Source organism: Bradysia coprophila (assembly GCF_014529535.1).
Source record: "Bradysia coprophila strain Holo2 chromosome X unlocalized genomic scaffold, BU_Bcop_v1 contig_39, whole genome shotgun sequence".
Taxonomy (NCBI): Eukaryota; Metazoa; Arthropoda; class Insecta; order Diptera; family Sciaridae; genus Bradysia; species Bradysia coprophila.
This window is the reverse complement of record NW_023503329.1, coordinates 199321-206772: the sequence shown is the minus strand read 5'-3', so window position 1 is coordinate 206772 and position 7452 is coordinate 199321. Positions and strand designations below refer to the sequence as shown.

Sequence of the window (7452 nt, the reverse complement as noted above, 5' to 3'; positions counted from 1 at the left end):
TTGTCAAGCCTCACACATCAACAATATTGCTCGCATCTATACTGTACCAAAGAAACTACACGTAGCTTTGTATCCACTCACATCGCACACAAAAGCTGGTCTTCCAACAAAAAATCATCCATTTTCGTACGACATCACTTCTAATGGTTTAATCTGATTGATCAAAAATTTAAATGTCACCTACCACCACTTGTTCAAACAAAACATTGTGTTACGAGTTTATCGAACGTGCGTTTCGCGTAAAGCGTTAACAATTTTGGATTACATAATTGTTACAGTTATGTAAAAGGCTTTGTTATTTTCGTTTTTTAAATTCGAAACATTTTGCTGTAAGTGGTAGCGTGGCCGAGTGGTCTAAGGCGCTGGTTTAAGGCACCAGTCTCTCCGGAGGCGTGGGTTCGAATCCCACCGCTGCCAATATTTTTTTTTTCTTTATTTACAAGAGATTTGGTTAATCAACACAGCTCACAGAACACTGGAATATGCTTCGAATTTTGTACAGTTATTTTATGCACTTCGAAGAGAAAGGGAACTAAGTTCCACCGCAGCCAGTTTTTTTTTATTGAACAAGACAGTGAAATTTCAGCATGAATTTGCATCAGCTGTTTTTCAGCTGATCCACACAAACATCCACACAATCAAAACTGTTTATACGCTATATCCACGGCAGAGTATAAACCTAACGTCGAACAAATCCGCGACTGGGCAAGATGATTTTTTCTTCATTCGCTTTCTATGTAACACTTACTCCCTTACTCGTTACTTATTCTAATAATCCGTTGCCAATTCGCAACGTTAAAAATATCGAATGTCCTATGTTCATCGGACCCGATAGAGTAAGACTTAGTTCATGTCTTATTCCGATTCTTAGGGAACACACGCGCAAATTAAGCCGGTTGTCAGTTCATTCTTCTTTTATTTAAAAAAATATTTTCAAAAAGCAAACAAAATTTCGTTTCAATTCACGCCGTAAGTAAGTTCGGTCGAAATTCAAAATGGAAAGTGCGGAGGACTTTCTAACGTAGCGTCACTTTTTCATCTAATCGTTCCCTTAAAATTCAAATGTTAGGCACACTTACGGCGTGAATTAACGACCAACGGCTCCATCGTCTTCGTTTGTCAATCCAGTGCACCTTGAGATAAACGTAATGGTTGATGTGTATAGCAGCCGATTTAGGGCCGGGAATCATGCGTGTGTGACTGATAGCTTTCGAATTCTGATGACGAAAAAATTGATTTTTCATCGCACTTGGTGCATTCTTCGATTTGATGAGAGAAGCGTTCGGTGCCCAACACATTATGTAAATGCCATGGATATTTTCGTATTGCATCGGCAACGGTATCCAATCGTTGATAGTTTTGCTTCTCGTTTGCTTGCGAAGTTAATCTGTTAAAGTAAAGCAGTTTGCAATAAGAATGTTAAACAACTGCAGGTCATTGCTGTAAAATTATCTTACCCTTTCGAGCTGCTAGCTGTCGACATCGGTTTACCAGTTGCCAGCGATGTTCCGATAAGCACGACCAACTCCTCGGAATCGTCTCAACGTCAAAAATTTCAATAATTTCTTCTGGTGGTAATTCGATGACCTCCGCATCACTCGAATATGTTTCGTTGTTGTCGTATTCCACTAATTCAACCACTGATGCTTGCCGTTCGATGTTTATATCATTCACATTTTCAACATCTAACTGATCATCCGGTGATGATTGTGGTTCCATCTGTACTCCTTCTGCATTGTCCGCATAAATTTGATTCGGAATTAGAGTAGCTGACTGGACTTCGCTGCTATCGTCTCCGAATTCGGATCTGAGGAACCAATCCCAAAAATGTTTGATGGAGTGTACATTTCGATCTGTTTCGGCGAAATATTTCAACAGTTGTTGCTGAGCCCTTTCTATCGATCGATTTATTTTAAAACACAGCTCCAATAAATCATTATGTTTCGTCGGCGTTTCGCTGCTTTTCATGCCAATATATTCGATTGAAGAATTTGTGTGGGCTTGCATGGTATCGATATTTTCTGGTTCGTGGTAGCGAACGTTTTTCGACCGGTGGAGTTTTTGACTGAGATTTGTATCCAATTTCCGATTTCGGAGTCAAAATGACAATCTTTTCAGCTCCTGGTAATTGGTCTGTATGAGTACATCGCTTTTTTTGGAGCCTTGCTGATCGACGAACGCCAATTTTCAGTGTACCTTTTCTTCTAATCGAATCTACCGAAGACTTTTGGACAAATTTTGGTTTCGACATCGCGACAATATTAGATGAGCTTTCTACTCCCGATTCGACAGATGAATTAGCATGCACATCTTTCGCCGATAATTCTTTTGGTGGAAGCTGTAACTTTTCTTTCCTTTGTTGGATCCTAGCCGATTTGCGAACGACTGGACGCTTTGGTGGTGCTACAGTTTGTGGTTGCTTAGTTAGTGATGGTGGACGTTTTGACGATGTGGCTGCTGGTTCAGTTGACGAAACGATAGTTTCGTCATTCAGTTCCACCATTTCAATGTCTATTATTGACGTCGATATTCGATATACAAAATGGTTCCTCTTTTCGAGTATATCGGAACCGTCTTCCCGGTGGATCAATTGTCAGATCGATCTGTAAAAACAATTCAATTTTCGAATAACGAAAGTTTTGTGTCCCAAAAATGGAGCAAATGAAGAAAAAACGAATTGACGTTCGTCGTCCAAAACGAAAAAATTTACATACTTCGTGCAGTCGCCCAAGGTAAATATAGTGTGGAGGTAGTGTCATTCAGACGCACGGTGTAGCACGTAAGTTCGATGCCACTGACATCTTTTTTTAAATGATAATGATGAAGGATATTTATTACTTGAAAAATTCTTGAGATCTCAAGAATTTTCTTGTGCAAACTTCACCTACATCCGAGCATGTACATTTCCCAAAATTTAAGCCTACTTGAGCTAAAATCGAATCATACAAGACAAATCATACCAAGTACATAGACTGGTGTTTCGTACGATAAAATGTGGTACCAACAGCCAATGAAAGTATACTCTAGAGGTAAGGGTCTAATGTCAAAATTTGTATGGAGCGGAGGAAATACATGTGCACAATTATATTATGACTATGGGATTGTAGGATGCATTACTTTTACATCCTACATACTTACCACATTCAATTAAACTAACGAATTCAGTTTCATTTTTGATTTTATCGATTTTTTCATGTTTCAAGCACTAGTTACAACGCCCAAAGCATGTAAAATCCAAAACATAACTAGGCATAAAAAGTTGAAAAGTCTCGTTTTCGTGTGTTTATTGACCTCGGCTGCGCCTCGGATCAACAAAATTCACACGAGAATTCTACTTTTTATCTTTTTATCAAATACTTTCTCTAGCAACCAAACTACTTTTATTAAGATGATGAAAGAATGAAGTAGACTTTGGAATTTACATGTACAGCGTATAGTCAGTCCAAATGTAGAATAGTGTTTGTAGAATACAAAGAAATAAGGTGTGAATTTGACACAGAGAGCTGAGAGTTTGTTTGGTAGAGAGAGTATTGTTTTATCCCAAGTCATGTAAAATACTAACGCTTTTATGATCTTTATAAACTTGAGAGGAAATGAATTAATATAAAGGTTGAAATAAAAAATTCAAAAAGGCAGATAAAAATGAAATTAAAAAATTCAAAAAGGCAGTTAAATAGAATTAAATAGGCAGATACACACAGGGCAGTTTAAAATAAATAATTTTGGAGATAAAAAAGGCAGTTAAAAATAAATAAAAAGGCAGATAGGCAGTTGAGTTCAACAATCCGAAATTGCAGACAAAAAATTCAAAAAGGCAGATAAGCACTTTTCCAAAAAGGCAGTTAAAAACAAATAAAAAGGCAGATAGGTAGTTGAGTTAAAAAATACAAAATGGCAGATATAAAATTCAAAAAAGGAGATCGCACTTTTTCAAAAAGGGAGTTAAAAATAAATAAAAAGACAGTATAGGTGGTTGAGTCAAAAAATTCAAAAAAGCTGATAGAACTTTCTATAGAGGCAGTCATTCTAATTAATTGTACTCTCCCAGGTGCACTTATGAAATCTTCGATGTATGTATATGCTACAATGACGAATTGAGTTTAGATGGAAGTTAAGTATCACCTCAACCCAATGTACAATGACACACCACGTGCAGTCGAATTGAGTTGACATAATTACAGCCTTCAAAGAAGTCACAGATTTAGCTGAAATAGTACATTGAATGACAAGGGGCGAAAGTAAAAAAAATGCAGCTCTGTTCGAAAGTTGCTGCCCGCGCCGAAAAGGCACCGTCGGTAACGTAGGAGTTAATTTTTTTTTCTCGCATCGTCTAATAGTTAGTCCTTGTCATTTCTTGATATTTTGGCCGTCCATAAATTGGTTCTGTAAATTTAAATTATTCTTCTGCAATGAGCAAAATTAGGTAATTGATCATTCGCATCAAAAAGTTTTTTATTTTTAAATGATCAAAGACACTATGTTCATTCAAAATTTAAGTTTAAAAAAAATCTACGAGTTCAAATTAGTTTTATAAAAATAAAATTAAAATTAATTCATTTTTGCACTGACTGCGAAATCGCACCTTGTCAGCACCTTGTCAGTTTGCTGTCTACTGAAATGTATGGAATTTATGAAATTTTTATTTTTTTTGGTTGGTACCATTTGCTATGCAGTAAGTGAATATTAGCGCGAATACTTTGAATATGTAGTTTCAATTTGATTTATAAAAAAATTAAAACAATATTTACCCATGCCGTAGAAGTACTTTTGTCTTATAAAATCATAATTTATCGAAATAAAATAAAAAGTCCTGAATGCGAATGATTAATTCTTTTTTCTAAAGAATGGTTGAAGGTGTTTTTCGGGAATAGGTGTTTAACATGCCGAGCGATCCGGCCCATTGCCCCGGAGCGCAGCGGAGGGCCGCAATGCGAGCCGGGCGCCGGAACGGTGTTGGTAACTTAGGTGTTAATTTTTTTTTTCTCGCATCGTCTAATAATTTTTCCGGGCAGAAAAGTGCTGAAATTATTGCGACTGACAGATGGAGTGTTTATTAGTCACAAACCCTTAAAGGGCCTTTTTACGTAAAGGAAAGCCAGCTTTTAGTGACCACCCCCTCGACTTTGTTATCTCTGACTGTGAAGCAGATGTAGAGTTTGTTTCTTTCGATTTTCGTATATCTGGCTGAAAGCAGATGTAGAGTTGCTTTCGAATGTAGCGTTACTCTCTAACCGGGCTAGCTTGCTAGGATGCGAAGTGGCACGAAGTGCCACGGGATGCAGACTAGTTGTTTTAATAAGACTTTACTCTACGTCTAAAATGATTTTAGTTTTAGAATAATCTAAAGATTTGCACAATATAATTTCTATACATGCGCAACCGTTCAGTTGGTTTGCGTATTGAACTTAATTATGGTTATCTATATGTGTTATACACATTTTTTCATTACAAACTTAGCGATACCGTGAGCGGTATTGGAAGTTAGGTATTGATACCGGTTTTAATACCGATATTGCATTCCCTAAAAGGCAGAATATTTGGTTGAAATAAAAAATACAAAATGGCAGATAATAAGTTTAAAAACTCAGTTAAAAATAAATAAAAAAAGCAGAAGAGGTGATTGAGTTAAGATTTATAAACTGATAGACAATAAATTGAAAAAGGCAGATAGCACTTTTTCAAAAAGGCAGTTAAAAATAAATAAAAAGGCAGAATAGGGGCTGAGTCAAAAAATACAAAATTGCAGATAAAAAATTCAAAAAGGCAGATAGCACTTTTCCAAAAAGGCAGTTAAAAACAAATAAAAAGGCAGTTAACAATACTGCAGTTTACACGGCCATAACTGCCTTTTTTCACAATTTGAACTCCGCAATTGCATTTTAATAACTGCCTTTTTGAATTTTTTGCCTCCAAAATTATTTCATTTGCATTTTTTATTTTTTTAACTCCTTTTTTCATTTTTTTAACTGCTTTTTTCAATATTATATCTGCCGTTTATTGCGAACCAGAGGAAATTAGTGTGAAATGGAAGCATAATGTAAAACGCTGAAGAAATACATGTAGAATGAATGGAACGATTTGGATAAAGAAAACCAACAAAAACGGTAAAAACGTATGTTGATTGTTGAGTTTAAATTGGACAAAATTCTAATCATAAGAGGTTGTGTAACAAAATGGCAATCGGCTGTACTTCTACCGTTTTTCAGATCCGCTTTCTTGGTACATGACGTATGCACGATTCTTTTCATAATATTTTCATTGTTCATTTGTCAACAGATTGCAGTGACATTTTAGTTTATTTTTTGGCTTTTCGTGATATTGTAAAAACTTCAGGTGGTTTCATTAACTTTGGGAACACAGGTTTCTCCAATTGAAATGAGTGATAGGTCATTGGATGTGTCTTTCAATTCTAGATAAGACGCATCTTTAATTTTTTCGATTAATTGTGTTTCTTTTCGGTGCAAAGCGTTCAAAAATGAAGGCTTGTCAGAGGGTCTCGTAAACAGTTTTTCGATAATTATTGTAAATCATTGTTATGCTGTACTAATGTCGGTCTTGGGAAGACCTACTACAGGTGGAGTGTATGCACTGGTTGAAGTTGAAGACACCGCTAATGCTGTTTTGATTGAAAATTTAGACGGATTACGATGGTACAGGTCACTTCACATTTGACTCCTCATTTTAATTCATTTTTTCGACGATTCTAAATTGAATTTGTTGAATGTATATAAACACTTAACATCATTTGGTTATTACAGAGTAGAAAAACAGATTCTGGAAAATGTTGTACCGTCGATGCTTCTAGAGCGTACAATTCACATGCGAATGTGAAGTTTTTTTTTCTGTTTTTTCTGCAACATGAATCGTAAGTTCATCCCCATGTTGCAATTGTGAATTTATAATAAAGTCTCATGAGTGTCTCGCATCAAATATACACAATGTCGTGTGTACACCATAACAGTATAACAGTGCGCTTATATGTAATATTTTATACATAACAACCGTACGTGTAATGGATTTGTATCTGAAAATATACTCAATCCTTCCTTTTTACAGGATGGTTTTGAGTTTTCATTTTTTTTTTTTTTGCTGAGGAATGAGTAGCATGTGTGTAATGTTTAATATAACAGCAGCTTTAGCATACGTAGAAATGGTCTTGCAATTGAAACGGGAAAATGCGACAAAAAGCTGATTTCAGAGTGAGGTCTGATTCCTTCGATAAAATTACATTTTTCTGAATTTGAATGCAATCATGATGGGTTCGTAATTTTGGATAGGACAAAAACGTACGCAAAACTTTCATTTCAGATACAATTGTAAAATCACAGATTTTACTTGTTCTGCTTGATTTCCACTTACCAAAAAAATACTCCGTGTGAGAGACAAAATTGAATCTTTTCAATTTTTGCTTTGAATTCTTGACAACTTGCTCTCTCACGGAAAACGTTTTGT

At 35.7% G+C, this 7452-nt stretch overlaps 1 non-coding gene across 1 annotated transcript; it reads left to right on the top strand.

Annotated features, from left to right (window-relative positions):
- The first annotated feature begins 335 nt into the window (after positions 1–335).
- Trnal-aag lies at positions 336–417 on the top strand. The gene has a single exon. It is a non-coding gene; the product is annotated as a tRNA-Leu (tRNA).
- Positions 418–7452: the final 7035 nt, after the last annotated feature.